The following is a 25,345-nucleotide window of genomic DNA, read 5'->3' on the forward strand; positions in this document are numbered from 1 at the left end:
TTGGGGATCAAAAATGGAAAAGCTGAGGCGAACGGAGATGTATAAAAAACAACAAAATGGAGGAAAAGATGTCCCTGACTTGCATCTGTATTTGTATGTAAATTTCTTTTGTTTTTGTTTTAAAGTTTTTAACACTAATTCTACTTTTAGTCTGTTTTTAAAATATACTTGTGGTTTTATTTTTAAAAAATGGTTCAGACCATGTTTATCAGCACCCATTTTATTATGCCCGCCCAAGCATTTTATTGTTTTAGAAAAGGTGATAAGGACTCATAAATTAAAGGACTTGGATGCCGATCTCCTTCTGGACAGAAGAAAATTGATGGTTCATCTGAGAAGAGAAGAAGGAGTGTCCCCTGTGAGCAACTTCTCATGGAGTAGATCCAAGCGTGTGTGGAGGAACGTCTTTGGGAAATTCTTGGCCAACATTCACAAAGACCTTGCATGGATGGCTGCCCGCCAGTGCCTCCCAACCAGAGACTTCCAGCATAGGAGAGGCCTGGCGGCGCGGGCAAAGTGCCCAAGAGACTCTTGCCGAGAGGATGAGACTGTTTTACACCTTTTTTGGAACTGCTGTTTTGCACAAGAACTTTGGGGGAGATTTGGGATACTTTTAAAATGGGTATGTGGTCTTAAAGATTTTAGCTATGAGTATGTTTTATATGGACTTTTTAATTGCCCCACTACACACCAGTTCAAAATATGCTGGTGTATAATAAACTGTGCCAAAAATGCAATCTGGAAAGTGAGAAACATTCTACTTTTTAACCGTGATTTTATCTCTGTTAATGATTGTATTAAATTGGCTTTTAGTGAAATGTTTATTTATTTTTTAAAGGATGTTAAAGATGTGGGGAAGAAAGAAGCGAATCGTAGATGGTGTTTTTATATGTGGAATACTGTTTTATATTAAGTTGTTTCATGTTGTTGTATTTTATTATTGTAATTTTTTATGTTTCTTTTGCACAAAAGGTTTCAAATTTTCTTGTTCTATGTCTTATGACTAAATAAAATTTTGTTGAAACCTTATCTGTTCTTGTCAGTTTAATATCTGATACGTCCCCTATGTGGGGACCACATATTAAATGGCTTTTTGGAACCGGGAGATGGACTAGGAGCTTGCTCTGTCCACTCCACGCATTGACCCGTTCTTGCAGACTTTCCGGGAACAGTGCACATCTTCTCTGATCCGGTTTCTAAAAACAGAATGAATTGAAATCAGCACGAGCAAGTTGTCCTTTAACCCTTTATGGGAATTTGTTTCAGGGTCAAAAAAGCACATTTCTCATGCCAAATGTAACGTTTTGCTTGATTTCTCCTGGCCAATTGCAACATTTTGTGTGCCGTGCCGTGCCGTGCCTTGCTTTCACCTAGGTATGTCAAGCATTGTATTGCATCCAATATGCAAGCAATCAATCAATCAATCAATTAATCAATCAATCAGTCTTTGTAGGTTGCAACAGGTGTGTGAAGATGTAGGTAGGCCTGAATTAGGCCTTTGTTACAGTGTTGATAATATATTGTGCCATCTACAAAATTAGGCGCCCGCCTGCCTGCCTGCCTGCCTGCCTGCCTGCCTGCCTGCTGTCAGCACTTGGTATTTAAATTGAAGTATCCAATGAGTACTTCTGCCATACATAGCACATTTGTGACCACCGCATGCATGAATTCTTTTGGAAAGCATTGTTTCCCTTTTGTGGACCAGACCACCGACTTTCAAATGCGGTGTAGATATGATATGTATTTGAAAAAAAAGGAAAACTGGTGTCTGTGCTGCTCTCGAATCTGCTTGTCTTGTCCATCTGCACCTGTGTGAGGAGGAGGAGTATTCTAATGCCTTTGACCAACCTGGTGCGCTGCCTGCAGTGGATAGAATCTTAGCACGGAACCTTCACGTGCAGTCACAATGGGAGTGGTGGGTGTGTCAAAGTAGGCGGAGTTATGCAGATTCAAAGCGCGTTGTGCGCAGCGTGAACGATCACACACAGAGACACACACACAGACACACACCCACCTACCCCCCCCCCCCCCCACACACCCACACCAGAGCTGTCATTGGGAATACACCCAGAGTTTCTGAAAATGTCTTCCCTGCGGCAATCTTTGGCTATGTCTCCACCATGGGTGTCGGTTGTAGGCCTTGGTGCGGCCCATGCGGCAAAGCATTTCCAGTATCGCTTCTCGGCCTCCTCACGGCTAAGATGTAGTGTAGTATCTGTTCTTGTCAGTTTAATATCTGATACGTCCCCTATGTGGGGACCACATATTAAATGGCTTTTTGGAACCGGGAGATGGACTAGGAGCTTGCTCTGTCCACTCCACGCATTGACCCGTTCTTGCAGACTTTCCGGGAACAGTGCACATCTTCTCTGATCCGGTTTCTAAAAACAGAATGAATTGAAATCAGCACGAGCAAGTTGTCCTTTAACCCTTTATGGGAATTTGTTTCAGGGTCAAAAAAGCACATTTCTCATGCCAAATGTAACGTTTTGCTTGATTTCTCCTGGCCAATTGCAACATTTTGTGTGCCGTGCCGTGCCGTGCCTTGCTTTCACCTAGGTATGTCAAGCATTGTATTGCATCCAATATGCAAGCAATCAATCAATCAATCAATTAATCAATCAATCAGTCTTTGTAGGTTGCAACAGGTGTGTGAAGATGTAGGTAGGCCTGAATTAGGCCTTTGTTACAGTGTTGATAATATATTGTGCCATCTACAAAATTAGGCGCCCGCCTGCCTGCCTGCCTGCCTGCCTGCCTGCCTGCCTGCTGTCAGCACTTGGTATTTAAATTGAAGTATCCAATGAGTACTTCTGCCATACATAGCACATTTGTGACCACCGCATGCATGAATTCTTTTGGAAAGCATTGTTTCCCTTTTGTGGACCAGACCACCGACTTTCAAATGCGGTGTAGATATGATATGTATTTGAAAAAAAAGGAAAACTGGTGTCTGTGCTGCTCTCGAATCTGCTTGTCTTGTCCATCTGCACCTGTGTGAGGAGGAGGAGTATTCTAATGCCTTTGACCAACCTGGTGCGCTGCCTGCAGTGGATAGAATCTTAGCACGGAACCTTCACGTGCAGTCACAATGGGAGTGGTGGGTGTGTCAAAGTAGGCGGAGTTATGCAGATTCAAAGCGCGTTGTGCGCAGCGTGAACGATCACACACAGAGACACACACACAGACACACACCCACCTACCCCCCCCCCCCACACACCCACACCAGAGCTGTCATTGGGAATACACCCAGAGTTTCTGAAAATGTCTTCCCTGCGGCAATCTTTGGCTATGTCTCCACCACGGGTGTCGGTTGTAGGCCTTAGTGCGGCCCACGCGGCAAAGTGTTTCCAGTATCGCTTCTCGGCCTCATGGCTGCGATCAATCAGTCTAACTGAGAGATTGTAGTCAGGTCGGGTGCTTTCGGTACCCTCTCTCTCGGCCTGGGGGGATCGCTCCTCTTCGGAGGGGCTTCACCCCCCTGCTGCTATAGGGAGAGAGGATTAGTCCGGAGCAACGAGTTGCGATCGCCTTAAAAGGGCGCTAGCCTTTTTTTGTGTGTTTACAGCTGGAGTTCTTTTTCGGAAGGATGCCGGCTGCACTTACCTTTGCATCGGGAGAACCCCGGATGAGGAACACGGTCCGTATCGAGGTCTTGGAGAGATACAGGAAGGAGAAAGAAATCCGCTACGTTTGCAACACCGTCCTTCTTGGGATCCTGGAGTTCGGCAGAGAGGACATCTTCTGTTTTCAGGACAATGAGCAGAAAGGTACTTATACTATTACCTTTAGGAGCCATGGTTGTTGTCAGCAGTTGGTCCAAAAGGTGAATGACAACATCTGTGCTGATGAACTGGAGGGCCTGGTCTTCTCCCTGCTTTTCGTCCAAGAGGAGGTACAAATGATTGTTTTCTTTCCAAATCCTTTTGTTGAAGTATTGGACATTTTAACCTGTTTGCGTCGCTATTGCGATGAAGTAACCTTTCAAGGGAATGTTAAAAACGCCGTTGGTTTCTGGTGTGGCAAGCGGAAATTCCTGGTGCGGCTGAAGAAAAATCCTGAGGGCTTTGGAGGAACAGAGCATCCCCCCTCTACCATCACCATTGGGAAGAGCCGTGGCTACTTATTCTACACAGGTATGCCTATGTATTGCAGGAACTGTGGCAAGATGGGGCATACCCAAGGTAATTGTGTGGAAAGAAGGGCATTCCGCTGCAATAATTGTGGCCAACTCGGACACTTAATGAAGGATTGCCCTCAAAAGAAGGCTTGTAACCTATGCGGGGAGGATGGACATATGTTCCGAGGATGCCCACATAGGACCAAAGTCCGTACGTATGCAGAGGCGGCTGAGAGACCCGTGCCAAGGCAGGAACCAGCTATTGTCCCGGTCCATGCTGTGCTGAATATCCCAGAGACCGGAGTAAGGCCTGAGCCAAGTCCCACTGTTCCTACAGCAGGGGAGGCGGCTGAGAAGGCCAAGGGCGCAGAGGAGAAGGTGGGGACGGAGCAGGAGTGTGGTGGCCCTCAGGGAGGCCCTCCTGTGTCGAAGTCCCGGAAAAAGGGCGGAGGGCGGACCACCCAGAGACTGGAGCAGGGGGACTCTCCCGTTGGGGAGGTAACCCTTGTGTCGAAGGTCTCGAATGAGACTGGTGTGTTGGAGCAGAGCGCCCCCACTATGTTGGCGGTGGGGGGCACTGTGGCGAAGACCCCAGTCTTTCCCAGGGACTCGAGCCAGCAGACCACAGTTTTTTCTCCTACAGGTGATGGTGTGGATACGGTCATCGTGTCAGATCTGGAGGTCCCCCAGGAAGTAAGAGGCCATGTAGCTATCACAGAGGACGACTGCACGAGTGAGCTGTCTGAGCCGTCTGGAAAGAAGCTGCGGGGGGATACTCTTCTGGAGGCCAATCCAGAATCTCCGGATGTGTGTTTTCCCAGCGGAGACATGTGGCTGAACACGGACTCTTCTGGGTATCCACTGCCTGGTTCCTCGGATCCCCAGAACATTGACTCTCTTCCTTCACTGCCAGAAGTGATTGATGATTACATGGAAACCATTGAGGATAGCTCTCCTCCCCCATGACATAAATGCCATCCATGAGGTGTCTCTCACTTAATGTGAGATCTCTAAAGAGCCCTGTCCGCAGGGCTGCTCTTTTTGATTTTTTTGAAACATTAGACTTTGACATATGTTTTTTACAGGAGTGTGGTCTGCAGCATGGAATCCGGTATAACGAGATAAAAAAGGACTGGAAACTAGGGCCCTCTGTATGGTCGGGCTCAAACGAGAACAAGTCTGCTGGTGTGGGTCTGCTCTGCCGAGGTAATAACATCATCATCTCCTCTGTTACTGAGATTGTACCCGGCAGAGCTATCCTAGTACATTTGTGTTTTAATAATTTTAATTTCCGTGTCATTAATGTGTACGCTCCACCAGATAAACAGGAGCGTATACGTTTGTTTGAAATTTTACCGGTTTTCTGTGTAGGGTCATCTCCTCTCTTAATAGCCGGGGATTTTAATTGCCTGAATGTGAATGAGCGCCGAGGAGGGGGTGACCCAATCCGTAAGATAGATAAGTCGTGTTTTTTACTAAATAGCTTGCAGACTGATTTTAAGTTATGCGATGCCTGGAGGTCGCTTTCGCCGACGGACCCAGGATTTACATGGTCCGGTCGGGGAGTGGCTTCCAGGATCGATTTTATGTTTTTATCTGAGGATTTTAGCCCTGTACAATTTGTTTTAATGCCTAATTTATTCTCTGATCATAAAATTTTAAGCTTAAAGATAGAGTATCAAGGAGAGCTGAGGATAAATAGAGGTTTATGGCGCCTGGGAGTCCATTTGCTGGAAGACCCTCAGGTGAGGTCAGACTTCTGTAACGCCTACCAGGAATGGAGACAGCTAAGGCCTCCATATATTAAAATCCTATCCTGGTGGGAAGTGATCAAAGATAAAATAAGGTTTTTTTTTATCAGGGCTGGAAAGAGGAAGGCGCGGCTGAAAAAGCAGATTTATGTAAATTTAAATATGAGACTGCAAACTCTCCATAAATTTAAAGAGATAGGACTAGAGGTGGAAGATGATATTGCAAGCCTAAAAACTGAAATACAATTGTGCCTAGATCAAAAAGGTAAAGAAATAATTTTTAATTCCAAAGTGAAACATTTAGAAGAAGGTGAGAAGTGTACACGTTTCTTTTTTAAAAAAGTGATGGAGAAAAAGGAGACGATCACCTGTCTTGATGGAGAAACAACTGTGGAAGGTATGAAGAAGGTGGCTTTTAATTTTTATAGAGACCTTTTTAGTAAAAAAAGTGTAAATAATGTGTTTTTACAAGATGCTCTTAATATCCTAGATTTTAAGTTAAGTTCTGTAGACCAGGGGTTTTTAATAGATGATGTCAGCATGGAAGAACTTTTTAGTGTTTTTAAAAGTTTTTCAAAAGGGAAAGCCCCAGGAGCAGATGGTCTACCTGTTGAATTTTATTTGACTTTTTGGGATGTTTTAAAGGAGGATCTTTTAGCACTTTTTAAAGAGGTTTTTATGTGTTCAGAGCTGCCGAAGTCATGGAGGAGGGGGATAGTGTCCTTAATTTATAAGAAAAAGGGCGCTCGTGATGACCTCAAGAATTGGAGGCCTATCACCCTCCTCAACATGGATTATAAAGTTTTAGCCAAAATTATTGCTTGTCGTTTTAAAACTGTTATTAATAAACTGATACAACCCGAACAAGTATGTGGAGTACCAGGGAGGAATATTGCTGAGATTTTAAATGTGATCAGAGATGTAATATGGTACTCTAGGGATAGAAGTCAGAGCCTGGCCCTGTTGGCGCTGGACTTTGAAAAGGCGTTTGACAGGGTCTCGCATGAGTATCTTTTTAAAGTTTTAAAACAAATGGCGATCCCCGACATGTTTTTATCTCGTATTATGATTTTATATAATAATGTGTTTTCTCAAATTTCTGTCAATGGCTTTTTAACAGATTTTATCCCGTTGGAATCCGGAGTGAAGCAGGGGTGTCCATTATCCCCAATTCTTTTTATTTGTGCTATGGAACCCCTGCTGTGTATGATCCGGAGAGACAAAGTGGTCCGAGGGGTTCCTATTCCGGGTGGAGGAGGGGCCCAAGTCAAAGTATTTGCCTACATGGATGATGTTACTGCCATCTGTACAGACCCTGCTTCACTTCGGAGAGTGGTAATGTGCACCAATTTTTTTAGTCAGGCTTCAGGTTTTAAAATGAATTTTAATAAAACTGAATGTTTGATTTTGGGTTCCTGGGATACAAATGACCTACCAGCAGTGAAATTGAAGCACGACAATGTTAAAATCTTGGGAATTGTATTTGACGCTAAAAATGATGGACACGTGAGCTGGGAGGAGGTACAACATAAAATAGTGAAAAAACTCTCCTTCTGGAATTTGAGAAGCTTGTCAATTGAGGGAAAAATTTTAATCATTAAATCTGTTTTGTTGCCAATGATGCTTTATATTGCCATGGTATATCCCCCTTCTGAGTTGATGCTAAAAAAACTAACTCGATGTATCTTTATGTTCATTTGGGGATCAAAAATGGAAAAGCTGAGGCGAACGGAGATGTATAAAAAACAACAAAATGGAGGAAAAGATGTCCCTGACTTGCATCTGTATTTGTATGTAAATTTCTTTTGTTTTTGTTTTAAAGTTTTTAACACTAATTCTACTTTTAGTCTGTTTTTAAAATATACTTGTGGTTTTATTTTTAAAAAATGGTTCAGACCATGTTTATCAGCACCCATTTTATTATGCCCGCCCAAGCATTTTATTGTTTTAGAAAAGGTGATAAGGACTCATAAATTAAAGGACTTGGATGCCGATCTCCTTCTGGACAGAAGAAAATTGATGGTTCATCTGAGAAGAGAAGAAGGAGTGTCCCCTGTGAGCAACTTCTCATGGAGTAGATCCAAGCGTGTGTGGAGGAACGTCTTTGGGAAATTCTTGGCCAACATTCACAAAGACCTTGCATGGATGGCTGCCCGCCAGTGCCTCCCAACCAGAGACTTCCAGCATAGGAGAGGCCTGGCGGCGCGGGCAAAGTGCCCAAGAGACTCTTGCCGAGAGGATGAGACTGTTTTACACCTTTTTTGGAACTGCTGTTTTGCACAAGAACTTTGGGGGAGATTTGGGATACTTTTAAAATGGGTATGTGGTCTTAAAGATTTTAGCTATGAGTATGTTTTATATGGACTTTTTAATTGCCCCACTACACACCAGTTCAAAATATGCTGGTGTATAATAAACTGTGCCAAAAATGCAATCTGGAAAGTGAGAAACATTCTACTTTTTAACCGTGATTTTATCTCTGTTAATGATTGTATTAAATTGGCTTTTAGTGAAATGTTTATTTATTTTTTAAAGGATGTTAAAGATGTGGGGAAGAAAGAAGCGAATCGTAGATGGTGTTTTTATATGTGGAATACTGTTTTATATTAAGTTGTTTCATGTTGTTGTATTTTATTATTGTAATTTTTTATGTTTCTTTTGCACAAAAGGTTTCAAATTTTCTTGTTCTATGTCTTATGACTAAATAAAATTTTGTTGAAACCTTATCTGTTCTTGTCAGTTTAATATCTGATACGTCCCCTATGTGGGGACCACATATTAAATGGCTTTTTGGAACCGGGAGATGGACTAGGAGCTTGCTCTGTCCACTCCACGCATTGACCCGTTCTTGCAGACTTTCCGGGAACAGTGCACATCTTCTCTGATCCGGTTTCTAAAAACAGAATGAATTGAAATCAGCACGAGCAAGTTGTCCTTTAACCCTTTATGGGAATTTGTTTCAGGGTCAAAAAAGCACATTTCTCATGCCAAATGTAACGTTTTGCTTGATTTCTCCTGGCCAATTGCAACATTTTGTGTGCCGTGCCGTGCCGTGCCTTGCTTTCACCTAGGTATGTCAAGCATTGTATTGCATCCAATATGCAAGCAATCAATCAATCAATCAATTAATCAATCAATCAGTCTTTGTAGGTTGCAACAGGTGTGTGAAGATGTAGGTAGGCCTGAATTAGGCCTTTGTTACAGTGTTGATAATATATTGTGCCATCTACAAAATTAGGCGCCCGCCTGCCTGCCTGCCTGCCTGCCTGCCTGCCTGCCTGCTGTCAGCACTTGGTATTTAAATTGAAGTATCCAATGAGTACTTCTGCCATACATAGCACATTTGTGACCACCGCATGCATGAATTCTTTTGGAAAGCATTGTTTCCCTTTTGTGGACCAGACCACCGACTTTCAAATGCGGTGTAGATATGATATGTATTTGAAAAAAAAGGAAAACTGGTGTCTGTGCTGCTCTCGAATCTGCTTGTCTTGTCCATCTGCACCTGTGTGAGGAGGAGGAGTATTCTAATGCCTTTGACCAACCTGGTGCGCTGCCTGCAGTGGATAGAATCTTAGCACGGAACCTTCACGTGCAGTCACAATGGGAGTGGTGGGTGTGTCAAAGTAGGCGGAGTTATGCAGATTCAAAGCGCGTTGTGCGCAGCGTGAACGATCACACACAGAGACACACACACAGACACACACCCACCTACCCCCCCCCCCCCCCACACACCCACACCAGAGCTGTCATTGGGAATACACCCAGAGTTTCTGAAAATGTCTTCCCTGCGGCAATCTTTGGCTATGTCTCCACCATGGGTGTCGGTTGTAGGCCTTGGTGCGGCCCATGCGGCAAAGCATTTCCAGTATCGCTTCTCGGCCTCCTCACGGCTAAGATGTAGTGTAGTATCTGTTCTTGTCAGTTTAATATCTGATACGTCCCCTATGTGGGGACCACATATTAAATGGCTTTTTGGAACCGGGAGATGGACTAGGAGCTTGCTCTGTCCACTCCACGCATTGACCCGTTCTTGCAGACTTTCCGGGAACAGTGCACATCTTCTCTGATCCGGTTTCTAAAAACAGAATGAATTGAAATCAGCACGAGCAAGTTGTCCTTTAACCCTTTATGGGAATTTGTTTCAGGGTCAAAAAAGCACATTTCTCATGCCAAATGTAACGTTTTGCTTGATTTCTCCTGGCCAATTGCAACATTTTGTGTGCCGTGCCGTGCCGTGCCTTGCTTTCACCTAGGTATGTCAAGCATTGTATTGCATCCAATATGCAAGCAATCAATCAATCAATCAATTAATCAATCAATCAGTCTTTGTAGGTTGCAACAGGTGTGTGAAGATGTAGGTAGGCCTGAATTAGGCCTTTGTTACAGTGTTGATAATATATTGTGCCATCTACAAAATTAGGCGCCCGCCTGCCTGCCTGCCTGCCTGCCTGCCTGCCTGCCTGCTGTCAGCACTTGGTATTTAAATTGAAGTATCCAATGAGTACTTCTGCCATACATAGCACATTTGTGACCACCGCATGCATGAATTCTTTTGGAAAGCATTGTTTCCCTTTTGTGGACCAGACCACCGACTTTCAAATGCGGTGTAGATATGATATGTATTTGAAAAAAAAGGAAAACTGGTGTCTGTGCTGCTCTCGAATCTGCTTGTCTTGTCCATCTGCACCTGTGTGAGGAGGAGGAGTATTCTAATGCCTTTGACCAACCTGGTGCGCTGCCTGCAGTGGATAGAATCTTAGCACGGAACCTTCACGTGCAGTCACAATGGGAGTGGTGGGTGTGTCAAAGTAGGCGGAGTTATGCAGATTCAAAGCGCGTTGTGCGCAGCGTGAACGATCACACACAGAGACACACACACAGACACACACCCACCTACCCCCCCCCCCCACACACCCACACCAGAGCTGTCATTGGGAATACACCCAGAGTTTCTGAAAATGTCTTCCCTGCGGCAATCTTTGGCTATGTCTCCACCACGGGTGTCGGTTGTAGGCCTTAGTGCGGCCCACGCGGCAAAGTGTTTCCAGTATCGCTTCTCGGCCTCATGGCTGCGATCAATCAGTCTAACTGAGAGATTGTAGTCAGGTCGGGTGCTTTCGGTACCCTCTCTCTCGGCCTGGGGGGATCGCTCCTCTTCGGAGGGGCTTCACCCCCCTGCTGCTATAGGGAGAGAGGATTAGTCCGGAGCAACGAGTTGCGATCGCCTTAAAAGGGCGCTAGCCTTTTTTTGTGTGTTTACAGCTGGAGTTCTTTTTCGGAAGGATGCCGGCTGCACTTACCTTTGCATCGGGAGAACCCCGGATGAGGAACACGGTCCGTATCGAGGTCTTGGAGAGATACAGGAAGGAGAAAGAAATCCGCTACGTTTGCAACACCGTCCTTCTTGGGATCCTGGAGTTCGGCAGAGAGGACATCTTCTGTTTTCAGGACAATGAGCAGAAAGGTACTTATACTATTACCTTTAGGAGCCATGGTTGTTGTCAGCAGTTGGTCCAAAAGGTGAATGACAACATCTGTGCTGATGAACTGGAGGGCCTGGTCTTCTCCCTGCTTTTCGTCCAAGAGGAGGTACAAATGATTGTTTTCTTTCCAAATCCTTTTGTTGAAGTATTGGACATTTTAACCTGTTTGCGTCGCTATTGCGATGAAGTAACCTTTCAAGGGAATGTTAAAAACGCCGTTGGTTTCTGGTGTGGCAAGCGGAAATTCCTGGTGCGGCTGAAGAAAAATCCTGAGGGCTTTGGAGGAACAGAGCATCCCCCCTCTACCATCACCATTGGGAAGAGCCGTGGCTACTTATTCTACACAGGTATGCCTATGTATTGCAGGAACTGTGGCAAGATGGGGCATACCCAAGGTAATTGTGTGGAAAGAAGGGCATTCCGCTGCAATAATTGTGGCCAACTCGGACACTTAATGAAGGATTGCCCTCAAAAGAAGGCTTGTAACCTATGCGGGGAGGATGGACATATGTTCCGAGGATGCCCACATAGGACCAAAGTCCGTACGTATGCAGAGGCGGCTGAGAGACCCGTGCCAAGGCAGGAACCAGCTATTGTCCCGGTCCATGCTGTGCTGAATATCCCAGAGACCGGAGTAAGGCCTGAGCCAAGTCCCACTGTTCCTACAGCAGGGGAGGCGGCTGAGAAGGCCAAGGGCGCAGAGGAGAAGGTGGGGACGGAGCAGGAGTGTGGTGGCCCTCAGGGAGGCCCTCCTGTGTCGAAGTCCCGGAAAAAGGGCGGAGGGCGGACCACCCAGAGACTGGAGCAGGGGGACTCTCCCGTTGGGGAGGTAACCCTTGTGTCGAAGGTCTCGAATGAGACTGGTGTGTTGGAGCAGAGCGCCCCCACTATGTTGGCGGTGGGGGGCACTGTGGCGAAGACCCCAGTCTTTCCCAGGGACTCGAGCCAGCAGACCACAGTTTTTTCTCCTACAGGTGATGGTGTGGATACGGTCATCGTGTCAGATCTGGAGGTCCCCCAGGAAGTAAGAGGCCATGTAGCTATCACAGAGGACGACTGCACGAGTGAGCTGTCTGAGCCGTCTGGAAAGAAGCTGCGGGGGGATACTCTTCTGGAGGCCAATCCAGAATCTCCGGATGTGTGTTTTCCCAGCGGAGACATGTGGCTGAACACGGACTCTTCTGGGTATCCACTGCCTGGTTCCTCGGATCCCCAGAACATTGACTCTCTTCCTTCACTGCCAGAAGTGATTGATGATTACATGGAAACCATTGAGGATAGCTCTCCTCCCCCATGACATAAATGCCATCCATGAGGTGTCTCTCACTTAATGTGAGATCTCTAAAGAGCCCTGTCCGCAGGGCTGCTCTTTTTGATTTTTTTGAAACATTAGACTTTGACATATGTTTTTTACAGGAGTGTGGTCTGCAGCATGGAATCCGGTATAACGAGATAAAAAAGGACTGGAAACTAGGGCCCTCTGTATGGTCGGGCTCAAACGAGAACAAGTCTGCTGGTGTGGGTCTGCTCTGCCGAGGTAATAACATCATCATCTCCTCTGTTACTGAGATTGTACCCGGCAGAGCTATCCTAGTACATTTGTGTTTTAATAATTTTAATTTCCGTGTCATTAATGTGTACGCTCCACCAGATAAACAGGAGCGTATACGTTTGTTTGAAATTTTACCGGTTTTCTGTGTAGGGTCATCTCCTCTCTTAATAGCCGGGGATTTTAATTGCCTGAATGTGAATGAGCGCCGAGGAGGGGGTGACCCAATCCGTAAGATAGATAAGTCGTGTTTTTTACTAAATAGCTTGCAGACTGATTTTAAGTTATGCGATGCCTGGAGGTCGCTTTCGCCGACGGACCCAGGATTTACATGGTCCGGTCGGGGAGTGGCTTCCAGGATCGATTTTATGTTTTTATCTGAGGATTTTAGCCCTGTACAATTTGTTTTAATGCCTAATTTATTCTCTGATCATAAAATTTTAAGCTTAAAGATAGAGTATCAAGGAGAGCTGAGGATAAATAGAGGTTTATGGCGCCTGGGAGTCCATTTGCTGGAAGACCCTCAGGTGAGGTCAGACTTCTGTAACGCCTACCAGGAATGGAGACAGCTAAGGCCTCCATATATTAAAATCCTATCCTGGTGGGAAGTGATCAAAGATAAAATAAGGTTTTTTTTTATCAGGGCTGGAAAGAGGAAGGCGCGGCTGAAAAAGCAGATTTATGTAAATTTAAATATGAGACTGCAAACTCTCCATAAATTTAAAGAGATAGGACTAGAGGTGGAAGATGATATTGCAAGCCTAAAAACTGAAATACAATTGTGCCTAGATCAAAAAGGTAAAGAAATAATTTTTAATTCCAAAGTGAAACATTTAGAAGAAGGTGAGAAGTGTACACGTTTCTTTTTTAAAAAAGTGATGGAGAAAAAGGAGACGATCACCTGTCTTGATGGAGAAACAACTGTGGAAGGTATGAAGAAGGTGGCTTTTAATTTTTATAGAGACCTTTTTAGTAAAAAAAGTGTAAATAATGTGTTTTTACAAGATGCTCTTAATATCCTAGATTTTAAGTTAAGTTCTGTAGACCAGGGGTTTTTAATAGATGATGTCAGCATGGAAGAACTTTTTAGTGTTTTTAAAAGTTTTTCAAAAGGGAAAGCCCCAGGAGCAGATGGTCTACCTGTTGAATTTTATTTGACTTTTTGGGATGTTTTAAAGGAGGATCTTTTAGCACTTTTTAAAGAGGTTTTTATGTGTTCAGAGCTGCCGAAGTCATGGAGGAGGGGGATAGTGTCCTTAATTTATAAGAAAAAGGGCGCTCGTGATGACCTCAAGAATTGGAGGCCTATCACCCTCCTCAACATGGATTATAAAGTTTTAGCCAAAATTATTGCTTGTCGTTTTAAAACTGTTATTAATAAACTGATACAACCCGAACAAGTATGTGGAGTACCAGGGAGGAATATTGCTGAGATTTTAAATGTGATCAGAGATGTAATATGGTACTCTAGGGATAGAAGTCAGAGCCTGGCCCTGTTGGCGCTGGACTTTGAAAAGGCGTTTGACAGGGTCTCGCATGAGTATCTTTTTAAAGTTTTAAAACAAATGGCGATCCCCGACATGTTTTTATCTCGTATTATGATTTTATATAATAATGTGTTTTCTCAAATTTCTGTCAATGGCTTTTTAACAGATTTTATCCCGTTGGAATCCGGAGTGAAGCAGGGGTGTCCATTATCCCCAATTCTTTTTATTTGTGCTATGGAACCCCTGCTGTGTATGATCCGGAGAGACAAAGTGGTCCGAGGGGTTCCTATTCCGGGTGGAGGAGGGGCCCAAGTCAAAGTATTTGCCTACATGGATGATGTTACTGCCATCTGTACAGACCCTGCTTCACTTCGGAGAGTGGTAATGTGCACCAATTTTTTTAGTCAGGCTTCAGGTTTTAAAATGAATTTTAATAAAACTGAATGTTTGATTTTGGGTTCCTGGGATACAAATGACCTACCAGCAGTGAAATTGAAGCACGACAATGTTAAAATCTTGGGAATTGTATTTGACGCTAAAAATGATGGACACGTGAGCTGGGAGGAGGTACAACATAAAATAGTGAAAAAACTCTCCTTCTGGAATTTGAGAAGCTTGTCAATTGAGGGAAAAATTTTAATCATTAAATCTGTTTTGTTGCCAATGATGCTTTATATTGCCATGGTATATCCCCCTTCTGAGTTGATGCTAAAAAAACTAACTCGATGTATCTTTATGTTCATTTGGGGATCAAAAATGGAAAAGCTGAGGCGAACGGAGATGTATAAAAAACAACAAAATGGAGGAAAAGATGTCCCTGACTTGCATCTGTATTTGTATGTAAATTTCTTTTGTTTTTGTTTTAAAGTTTTTAACACTAATTCTACTTTTAGTCTGTTTTTAAAATATACTTGTGGTTTTATTTTTAAAAAATGGTTCAGACCATGTTTATCAGCACCCATTTTATTATGCCCGCCCAAGCATTTTATTGTTTTAGAAAAGGTGATAAGGACTCATAAATTAAAGGACTTGGATGCCGATCTCCTTCTGGACAGAAGAAAATTGATGGTTCATCTGAGAAGAGAAGAAGGAGTGTCCCCTGTGAGCAACTTCTCATGGAGTAGATCCAAGCGTGTGTGGAGGAACGTCTTTGGGAAATTCTTGGCCAACATTCACAAAGACCTTGCATGGATGGCTGCCCGCCAGTGCCTCCCAACCAGAGACTTCCAGCATAGGAGAGGCCTGGCGGCGCGGGCAAAGTGCCCAAGAGACTCTTGCCGAGAGGATGAGACTGTTTTACACCTTTTTTGGAACTGCTGTTTTGCACAAGAACTTTGGGGGAGATTTGGGATACTTTTAAAATGGGTATGTGGTCTTAAAGATTTTAGCTATGAGTATGTTTTATATGGACTTTTTAATTGCCCCACTACACACCAGTTCAAAATATGCTGGTGTATAATAAACTGTGCCAAAAATGCAATCTGGAAAGTGAGAAACATTCTACTTTTTAACCGTGATTTTATCTCTGTTAATGATTGTATTAAATTGGCTTTTAGTGAAATGTTTATTTATTTTTTAAAGGATGTTAAAGATGTGGGGAAGAAAGAAGCGAATCGTAGATGGTGTTTTTATATGTGGAATACTGTTTTATATTAAGTTGTTTCATGTTGTTGTATTTTATTATTGTAATTTTTTATGTTTCTTTTGCACAAAAGGTTTCAAATTTTCTTGTTCTATGTCTTATGACTAAATAAAATTTTGTTGAAACCTTATCTGTTCTTGTCAGTTTAATATCTGATACGTCCCCTATGTGGGGACCACATATTAAATGGCTTTTTGGAACCGGGAGATGGACTAGGAGCTTGCTCTGTCCACTCCACGCATTGACCCGTTCTTGCAGACTTTCCGGGAACAGTGCACATCTTCTCTGATCCGGTTTCTAAAAACAGAATGAATTGAAATCAGCACGAGCAAGTTGTCCTTTAACCCTTTATGGGAATTTGTTTCAGGGTCAAAAAAGCACATTTCTCATGCCAAATGTAACGTTTTGCTTGATTTCTCCTGGCCAATTGCAACATTTTGTGTGCCGTGCCGTGCCGTGCCTTGCTTTCACCTAGGTATGTCAAGCATTGTATTGCATCCAATATGCAAGCAATCAATCAATCAATCAATTAATCAATCAATCAGTCTTTGTAGGTTGCAACAGGTGTGTGAAGATGTAGGTAGGCCTGAATTAGGCCTTTGTTACAGTGTTGATAATATATTGTGCCATCTACAAAATTAGGCGCCCGCCTGCCTGCCTGCCTGCCTGCCTGCCTGCCTGCCTGCTGTCAGCACTTGGTATTTAAATTGAAGTATCCAATGAGTACTTCTGCCATACATAGCACATTTGTGACCACCGCATGCATGAATTCTTTTGGAAAGCATTGTTTCCCTTTTGTGGACCAGACCACCGACTTTCAAATGCGGTGTAGATATGATATGTATTTGAAAAAAAAGGAAAACTGGTGTCTGTGCTGCTCTCGAATCTGCTTGTCTTGTCCATCTGCACCTGTGTGAGGAGGAGGAGTATTCTAATGCCTTTGACCAACCTGGTGCGCTGCCTGCAGTGGATAGAATCTTAGCACGGAACCTTCACGTGCAGTCACAATGGGAGTGGTGGGTGTGTCAAAGTAGGCGGAGTTATGCAGATTCAAAGCGCGTTGTGCGCAGCGTGAACGATCACACACAGAGACACACACACAGACACACACCCACCTACCCCCCCCCCCCCACACACCCACACCAGAGCTGTCATTGGGAATACACCCAGAGTTTCTGAAAATGTCTTCCCTGCGGCAATCTTTGGCTATGTCTCCACCATGGGTGTCGGTTGTAGGCCTTGGTGCGGCCCACGCGGCAAAGTGTTTCCAGTATCGCTTCTCGGCCTCCTCACGGCTAAGATGTAGTGTAGTATCTGTTCTTGTCAGTTTAATATCTGATACGTCCCCTATGTGGGGACCACATATTAAATGGCTTTTTGGAACCGGGAGATGGACTAGGAGCTTGCTCTGTCCACTCCACGCATTGACCCGTTCTTGCAGACTTTCCGGGAACAGTGCACATCTTCTCTGATCCGGTTTCTAAAAACAGAATGAATTGAAATCAGCACGAGCAAGTTGTCCTTTAACCCTTTATGGGAATTTGTTTCAGGGTCAAAAAAGCACATTTCTCATGCCAAATGTAACGTTTTGCTTGATTTCTCCTGGCCAATTGCAACATTTTGTGTGCCGTGCCGTGCCGTGCCTTGCTTTCACCTAGGTATGTCAAGCATTGTATTGCATCCAATATGCAAGCAATCAATCAATCAATCAATTAATCAATCAATCAGTCTTTGTAGGTTGCAACAGGTGTGTGAAGATGTAGGTAGGCCTGAATTAGGCCTTTGTTACAGTGTTGATAATATATTGTGCCATCTACAAAATTAGGCGCCCGCCTGCCTGCCTGCCTGCCTGCCTGCCTGCCTGCCTGCTGTCAGCACTTGGTATTTAAATTGAAGTATCCAATGAGTACTTCTGCCATACATAGCACATTTGTGACCACCGCATGCATGAATTCTTTTGGAAAGCATTGTTTCCCTTTTGTGGACCAGACCACCGACTTTCAAATGCGGTGTAGATATGATATGTATTTGAAAAAAAAGGAAAACTGGTGTCTGTGCTGCTCTCGAATCTGCTTGTCTTGTCCATCTGCACCTGTGTGAGGAGGAGGAGTATTCTAATGCCTTTGACCAACCTGGTGCGCTGCCTGCAGTGGATAGAATCTTAGCACGGAACCTTCACGTGCAGTCACAATGGGAGTGGTGGGTGTGTCAAAGTAGGCGGAGTTATGCAGATTCAAAGCGCGTTGTGCGCAGCGTGAACGATCACACACAGAGACACACACACAGACACACACCCACCTACCCCCCCCCCCCCCACACAGCCACACCAGAGCTGTCATTGGGAATACACCCAGAGTTTCTGAAAATGTCTTCCCTGCGGCAATCTTTGGCTATGTCTCCACCATGGGTGTCGGTTGTAGGCCTTGGTGCGGCCCATGCGGCAAAGCATTTCCAGTATCGCTTCTCGGCCTCCTCACGGCTAAGATGTAGTGTAGTATCTGTTCTTGTCAGTTTAATATCTGATACGTCCCCTATGTGGGGACCACATATTAAATGGCTTTTTGGAACCGGGAGATGGACTAGGAGCTTGCTCTGTCCACTCCACGCATTGACCCGTTCTTGCAGACTTTCCGGGAACAGTGCACATCTTCTCTGATCCGGTTTCTAAAAACAGAATGAATTGAAATCAGCACGAGCAAGTTGTCCTTTAACCCTTTATGGGAATTTGTTTCAGGGTCAAAAAAGCACATTTCTCATGCCAAATGTAACGTTTTGCTTGATTTCTCCTGGCCAATTGCAACATTTTGTGTGCCGTGCCGTGCCGTGCCTTGCTTTCACCTAGGTATGTCAAGCATTGTATTGCATCCAATATGCAAGCAATCAATCAATCAATCAATTAATCAATCAATCAGTCTTTGTAGGTTGCAACAGGTGTGTGAAGATGTAGGTAGGCCTGAATTAGGCCTTTGTTACAGTGTTGATAATATATTGTGCCATCTACAAAATTAGGCGCCTGCCTGCCTGCCTGCCTGCCTGCCTGCCTGCCTGCTGTCAGCACTTGGTATTTAAATTGAAGTATCCAATGAGTACTTCTGCCATACATAGCACATTTGTGACCACCGCATGCATGAATTCTTTTGGAAAGCATTGTTTCCCTTTTGTGGACCAGACCACCGACTTTCAAATGCGGTGTAGATATGATATGTATTTGAAAAAAAAGGAAAACTGGTGTCTGTGCTGCTCTCGAATCTGCTTGTCTTGTCCATCTGCACCTGTGTGAGGAGGAGGAGTATTCTAATGCCTTTGACCAACCTGGTGCGCTGCCTGCAGTGGATAGAATCTTAGCACGGAACCTTCACGTGCAGTCACAATGGGAGTGGTGGGTGTGTCAAAGTAGGCGGAGTTATGCAGATTCAAAGCGCGTTGTGCGCAGCGTGAACGATCACACACAGAGACACACACACAGACACACACCCACCTACCCCCCCCCCCCACACACCCACACCAGAGCTGTCATTGGGAATACACCCAGAGTTTCTGAAAATGTCTTCCCTGCGGCAATCTTTGGCTATGTCTCCACCACGGGTGTCGGTTGTAGGCCTTAGTGCGGCCCACGCGGCAAAGTGTTTCCAGTATCGCTTCTCGGCCTCATGGCTGCGATCAATCAGTCTAACTGAGAGATTGTAGTCAGGTCGGGTGCTTTCGGTACCCTCTCTCTCGGCCTGGGGGGATCGCTCCTCTTCGGAGGGGCTTCACCCCCCTGCTGCTATAGGGAGAGAGGATTAGTCCGGAGCAACGAGTTGCGATCGCCTTAAAAGGGCGCTAGCCTTTTTTTGTGTGTTTACAGCTGGAGTTCTTTTTCGGAAGGATGCCGGCTGCACTTACCTTTGCATCGGGAGAACCCCGGATGAGGAACACGGTCCGTATCGAGGTCTTGGAGAGATACAGGAAGGAGAAAGAAATCCGCTACGTTTGCAACACCGTCCTTCTTGGGATCCTGGAGTTCGGCAGAGAGGACATCTTCTGTTTTCAGGACAATGAGCAGAAAGGTACTTATACTATTACCTTTAGGAGCCATGGTTGTTGTCAGCAGTTGGTCCAAAAGGTGAATGACAACATCTGTGCTGATGAACTGGAGGGCCTGGTCTTCTCCCTGCTTTTCGTCCAAGAGGAGGTACAAATGATTGTTTTCTTTCCAAATCCTTTTGTTGAAGTATTGGACATTTTAACCTGTTTGCGTCGCTATTGCGATGAAGTAACCTTTCAAGGGAATGTTAAAAACGCCGTTGGTTTCTGGTGTGGCAAGCGGAAATTCCTGGTGCGGCTGAAGAAAAATCCTGAGGGCTTTGGAGGAACAGAGCATCCCCCCTCTACCATCACCATTGGGAAGAGCCGTGGCTACTTATTCTACACAGGTATGCCTATGTATTGCAGGAACTGTGGCAAGATGGGGCATACCCAAGGTAATTGTGTGGAAAGAAGGGCATTCCGCTGCAATAATTGTGGCCAACTCGGACACTTAATGAAGGATTGCCCTCAAAAGAAGGCTTGTAACCTATGCGGGGAGGATGGACATATGTTCCGAGGATGCCCACATAGGACCAAAGTCCGTACGTATGCAGAGGCGGCTGAGAGACCCGTGCCAAGGCAGGAACCAGCTATTGTCCCGGTCCATGCTGTGCTGAATATCCCAGAGACCGGAGTAAGGCCTGAGCCAAGTCCCACTGTTCCTACAGCAGGGGAGGCGGCTGAGAAGGCCAAGGGCGCAGAGGAGAAGGTGGGGACGGAGCAGGAGTGTGGTGGCCCTCAGGGAGGCCCTCCTGTGTCGAAGTCCCGGAAAAAGGGCGGAGGGCGGACCACCCAGAGACTGGAGCAGGGGGACTCTCCCGTTGGGGAGGTAACCCTTGTGTCGAAGGTCTCGAATGAGACTGGTGTGTTGGAGCAGAGCGCCCCCACTATGTTGGCGGTGGGGGGCACTGTGGCGAAGACCCCAGTCTTTCCCAGGGACTCGAGCCAGCAGACCACAGTTTTTTCTCCTACAGGTGATGGTGTGGATACGGTCATCGTGTCAGATCTGGAGGTCCCCCAGGAAGTAAGAGGCCATGTAGCTATCACAGAGGACGACTGCACGAGTGAGCTGTCTGAGCCGTCTGGAAAGAAGCTGCGGGGGGATACTCTTCTGGAGGCCAATCCAGAATCTCCGGATGTGTGTTTTCCCAGCGGAGACATGTGGCTGAACACGGACTCTTCTGGGTATCCACTGCCTGGTTCCTCGGATCCCCAGAACATTGACTCTCTTCCTTCACTGCCAGAAGTGATTGATGATTACATGGAAACCATTGAGGATAGCTCTCCTCCCCCATGACATAAATGCCATCCATGAGGTGTCTCTCACTTAATGTGAGATCTCTAAAGAGCCCTGTCCGCAGGGCTGCTCTTTTTGATTTTTTTGAAACATTAGACTTTGACATATGTTTTTTACAGGAGTGTGGTCTGCAGCATGGAATCCGGTATAACGAGATAAAAAAGGACTGGAAACTAGGGCCCTCTGTATGGTCGGGCTCAAACGAGAACAAGTCTGCTGGTGTGGGTCTGCTCTGCCGAGGTAATAACATCATCATCTCCTCTGTTACTGAGATTGTACCCGGCAGAGCTATCCTAGTACATTTGTGTTTTAATAATTTTAATTTCCGTGTCATTAATGTGTACGCTCCACCAGATAAACAGGAGCGTATACGTTTGTTTGAAATTTTACCGGTTTTCTGTGTAGGGTCATCTCCTCTCTTAATAGCCGGGGATTTTAATTGCCTGAATGTGAATGAGCGCCGAGGAGGGGGTGACCCAATCCGTAAGATAGATAAGTCGTGTTTTTTACTAAATAGCTTGCAGACTGATTTTAAGTTATGCGATGCCTGGAGGTCGCTTTCGCCGACGGACCCAGGATTTACATGGTCCGGTCGGGGAGTGGCTTCCAGGATCGATTTTATGTTTTTATCTGAGGATTTTAGCCCTGTACAATTTGTTTTAATGCCTAATTTATTCTCTGATCATAAAATTTTAAGCTTAAAGATAGAGTATCAAGGAGAGCTGAGGATAAATAGAGGTTTATGGCGCCTGGGAGTCCATTTGCTGGAAGACCCTCAGGTGAGGTCAGACTTCTGTAACGCCTACCAGGAATGGAGACAGCTAAGGCCTCCATATATTAAAATCCTATCCTGGTGGGAAGTGATCAAAGATAAAATAAGGTTTTTTTTTATCAGGGCTGGAAAGAGGAAGGCGCGGCTGAAAAAGCAGATTTATGTAAATTTAAATATGAGACTGCAAACTCTCCATAAATTTAAAGAGATAGGACTAGAGGTGGAAGATGATATTGCAAGCCTAAAAACTGAAATACAATTGTGCCTAGATCAAAAAGGTAAAGAAATAATTTTTAATTCCAAAGTGAAACATTTAGAAGAAGGTGAGAAGTGTACACGTTTCTTTTTTAAAAAAGTGATGGAGAAAAAGGAGACGATCACCTGTCTTGATGGAGAAACAACTGTGGAAGGTATGAAGAAGGTGGCTTTTAATTTTTATAGAGACCTTTTTAGTAAAAAAAGTGTAAATAATGTGTTTTTACAAGATGCTCTTAATATCCTAGATTTTAAGTTAAGTTCTGTAGACCAGGGGTTTTTAATAGATGATGTCAGCATGGAAGAACTTTTTAGTGTTTTTAAAAGTTTTTCAAAAGGGAAAGCCCCAGGAGCAGATGGTCTACCTGTTGAATTTTATTTGACTTTTTGGGATGTTTTAAAGGAGGATCTTTTAGCACTTTTTAAAGAGGTTTTTATGTGTTCAGAGCTGCCGAAGTCATGGAGGAGGGGGATAGTGTCCTTAATTTATAAGAAAAAGGGCGCTCGTGATGACCTCAAGAATTGGAGGCCTATCACCCTCCTCAACATGGATTATAAAGTTTTAGCCAAAATTATTGCTTGTCGTTTTAAAACTGTTATTAATAAACTGATACAACCCGAACAAGTATGTGGAGTACCAGGGAGGAATATTGCTGAGATTTTAAATGTGATCAGAGATGTAATATGGTACTCTAGGGATAGAAGTCAGAGCCTGGCCCTGTTGGCGCTGGACTTTGAAAAGGCGTTTGACAGGGTCTCGCATGAGTATCTTTTTAAAGTTTTAAAACAAATGGCGATCCCCGACATGTTTTTATCTCGTATTATGATTTTATATAATAATGTGTTTTCTCAAATTTCTGTCAATGGCTTTTTAACAGATTTTATCCCGTTGGAATCCGGAGTGAAGCAGGGGTGTCCATTATCCCCAATTCTTTTTATTTGTGCTATGGAACCCCTGCTGTGTATGATCCGGAGAGACAAAGTGGTCCGAGGGGTTCCTATTCCGGGTGGAGGAGGGGCCCAAGTCAAAGTATTTGCCTACATGGATGATGTTACTGCCATCTGTACAGACCCTGCTTCACTTCGGAGAGTGGTAATGTGCACCAATTTTTTTAGTCAGGCTTCAGGTTTTAAAATGAATTTTAATAAAACTGAATGTTTGATTTTGGGTTCCTGGGATACAAATGACCTACCAGCAGTGAAATTGAAGCACGACAATGTTAAAATCTTGGGAATTGTATTTGACGCTAAAAATGATGGACACGTGAGCTGGGAGGAGGTACAACATAAAATAGTGAAAAAACTCTCCTTCTGGAATTTGAGAAGCTTGTCAATTGAGGGAAAAATTTTAATCATTAAATCTGTTTTGTTGCCAATGATGCTTTATATTGCCATGGTATATCCCCCTTCTGAGTTGATGCTAAAAAAACTAACTCGATGTATCTTTATGTTCATTTGGGGATCAAAAATGGAAAAGCTGAGGCGAACGGAGATGTATAAAAAACAACAAAATGGAGGAAAAGATGTCCCTGACTTGCATCTGTATTTGTATGTAAATTTCTTTTGTTTTTGTTTTAAAGTTTTTAACACTAATTCTACTTTTAGTCTGTTTTTAAAATATACTTGTGGTTTTATTTTTAAAAAATGGTTCAGACCATGTTTATCAGCACCCATTTTATTATGCCCGCCCAAGCATTTTATTGTTTTAGAAAAGGTGATAAGGACTCATAAATTAAAGGACTTGGATGCCGATCTCCTTCTGGACAGAAGAAAATTGATGGTTCATCTGAGAAGAGAAGAAGGAGTGTCCCCTGTGAGCAACTTCTCATGGAGTAGATCCAAGCGTGTGTGGAGGAACGTCTTTGGGAAATTCTTGGCCAACATTCACAAAGACCTTGCATGGATGGCTGCCCGCCAGTGCCTCCCAACCAGAGACTTCCAGCATAGGAGAGGCCTGGCGGCGCGGGCAAAGTGCCCAAGAGACTCTTGCCGAGAGGATGAGACTGTTTTACACCTTTTTTGGAACTGCTGTTTTGCACAAGAACTTTGGGGGAGATTTGGGATACTTTTAAAATGGGTATGTGGTCTTAAAGATTTTAGCTATGAGTATGTTTTATATGGACTTTTTAATTGCCCCACTACACACCAGTTCAAAATATGCTGGTGTATAATAAACTGTGCCAAAAATGCAATCTGGAAAGTGAGAAACATTCTACTTTTTAACCGTGATTTTATCTCTGTTAATGATTGTATTAAATTGGCTTTTAGTGAAATGTTTATTTATTTTTTAAAGGATGTTAAAGATGTGGGGAAGAAAGAAGCGAATCGTAGATGGTGTTTTTATATGTGGAATACTGTTTTATATTAAGTTGTTTCATGTTGTTGTATTTTATTATTGTAATTTTTTATGTTTCTTTTGCACAAAAGGTTTCAAATTTTCTTGTTCTATGTCTTATGACTAAATAAAATTTTGTTGAAACCTTATCTGTTCTTGTCAGTTTAATATCTGATACGTCCCCTATGTGGGGACCACATATTAAATGGCTTTTTGGAACCGGGAGATGGACTAGGAGCTTGCTCTGTCCACTCCACGCATTGACCCGTTCTTGCAGACTTTCCGGGAACAGTGCACATCTTCTCTGATCCGGTTTCTAAAAACAGAATGAATTGAAATCAGCACGAGCAAGTTGTCCTTTAACCCTTTATGGGAATTTGTTTCAGGGTCAAAAAAGCACATTTCTCATGCCAAATGTAACGTTTTGCTTGATTTCTCCTGGCCAATTGCAACATTTTGTGTGCCGTGCCGTGCCGTGCCTTGCTTTCACCTAGGTATGTCAAGCATTGTATTGCATCCAATATGCAAGCAATCAATCAATCAATCAATTAATCAATCAATCAGTCTTTGTAGGTTGCAACAG

The 25,345-nt window shown here is 44.1% G+C and overlaps 1 protein-coding gene, 4 non-coding genes and 4 pseudogenes across 4 annotated transcripts; all 9 read left to right on the plus strand.

Moving 5' to 3' along the window:
- Positions 1-25,345, plus strand: part of LOC143768002 (uncharacterized) — a 579,067-nt gene that overhangs the window by 273,592 nt on the left and 280,130 nt on the right.
- On the plus strand, positions 982-1,182 carry LOC143770728 (U2 spliceosomal RNA; annotated as a pseudogene).
- On the plus strand, positions 2,174-2,367 carry LOC143771090 (U2 spliceosomal RNA). The gene has a single exon (XR_013214985.1). It is a non-coding gene; the product is annotated as a U2 spliceosomal RNA (small nuclear RNA).
- Positions 8,550-8,750, plus strand: LOC143770729 (U2 spliceosomal RNA; annotated as a pseudogene).
- Positions 9,742-9,935, plus strand: LOC143771091 (U2 spliceosomal RNA). The gene has a single exon (XR_013214986.1). It is a non-coding gene; the product is annotated as a U2 spliceosomal RNA (small nuclear RNA).
- On the plus strand, positions 16,118-16,318 carry LOC143770730 (U2 spliceosomal RNA; annotated as a pseudogene).
- Positions 17,308-17,501, plus strand: LOC143771092 (U2 spliceosomal RNA). Its single transcript, XR_013214987.1, has one exon. It is a non-coding gene; the product is annotated as a U2 spliceosomal RNA (small nuclear RNA).
- Positions 18,492-18,685, plus strand: LOC143771093 (U2 spliceosomal RNA). Its single transcript, XR_013214988.1, has one exon. It is a non-coding gene; the product is annotated as a U2 spliceosomal RNA (small nuclear RNA).
- LOC143770731 (U2 spliceosomal RNA) lies at positions 24,864-25,064 on the plus strand (annotated as a pseudogene).

Source organism: Ranitomeya variabilis, chromosome 4 (assembly GCF_051348905.1).
Source record: "Ranitomeya variabilis isolate aRanVar5 chromosome 4, aRanVar5.hap1, whole genome shotgun sequence".
Lineage (NCBI taxonomy): Eukaryota > Metazoa > Chordata > Amphibia > Anura > Dendrobatidae > Ranitomeya > Ranitomeya variabilis.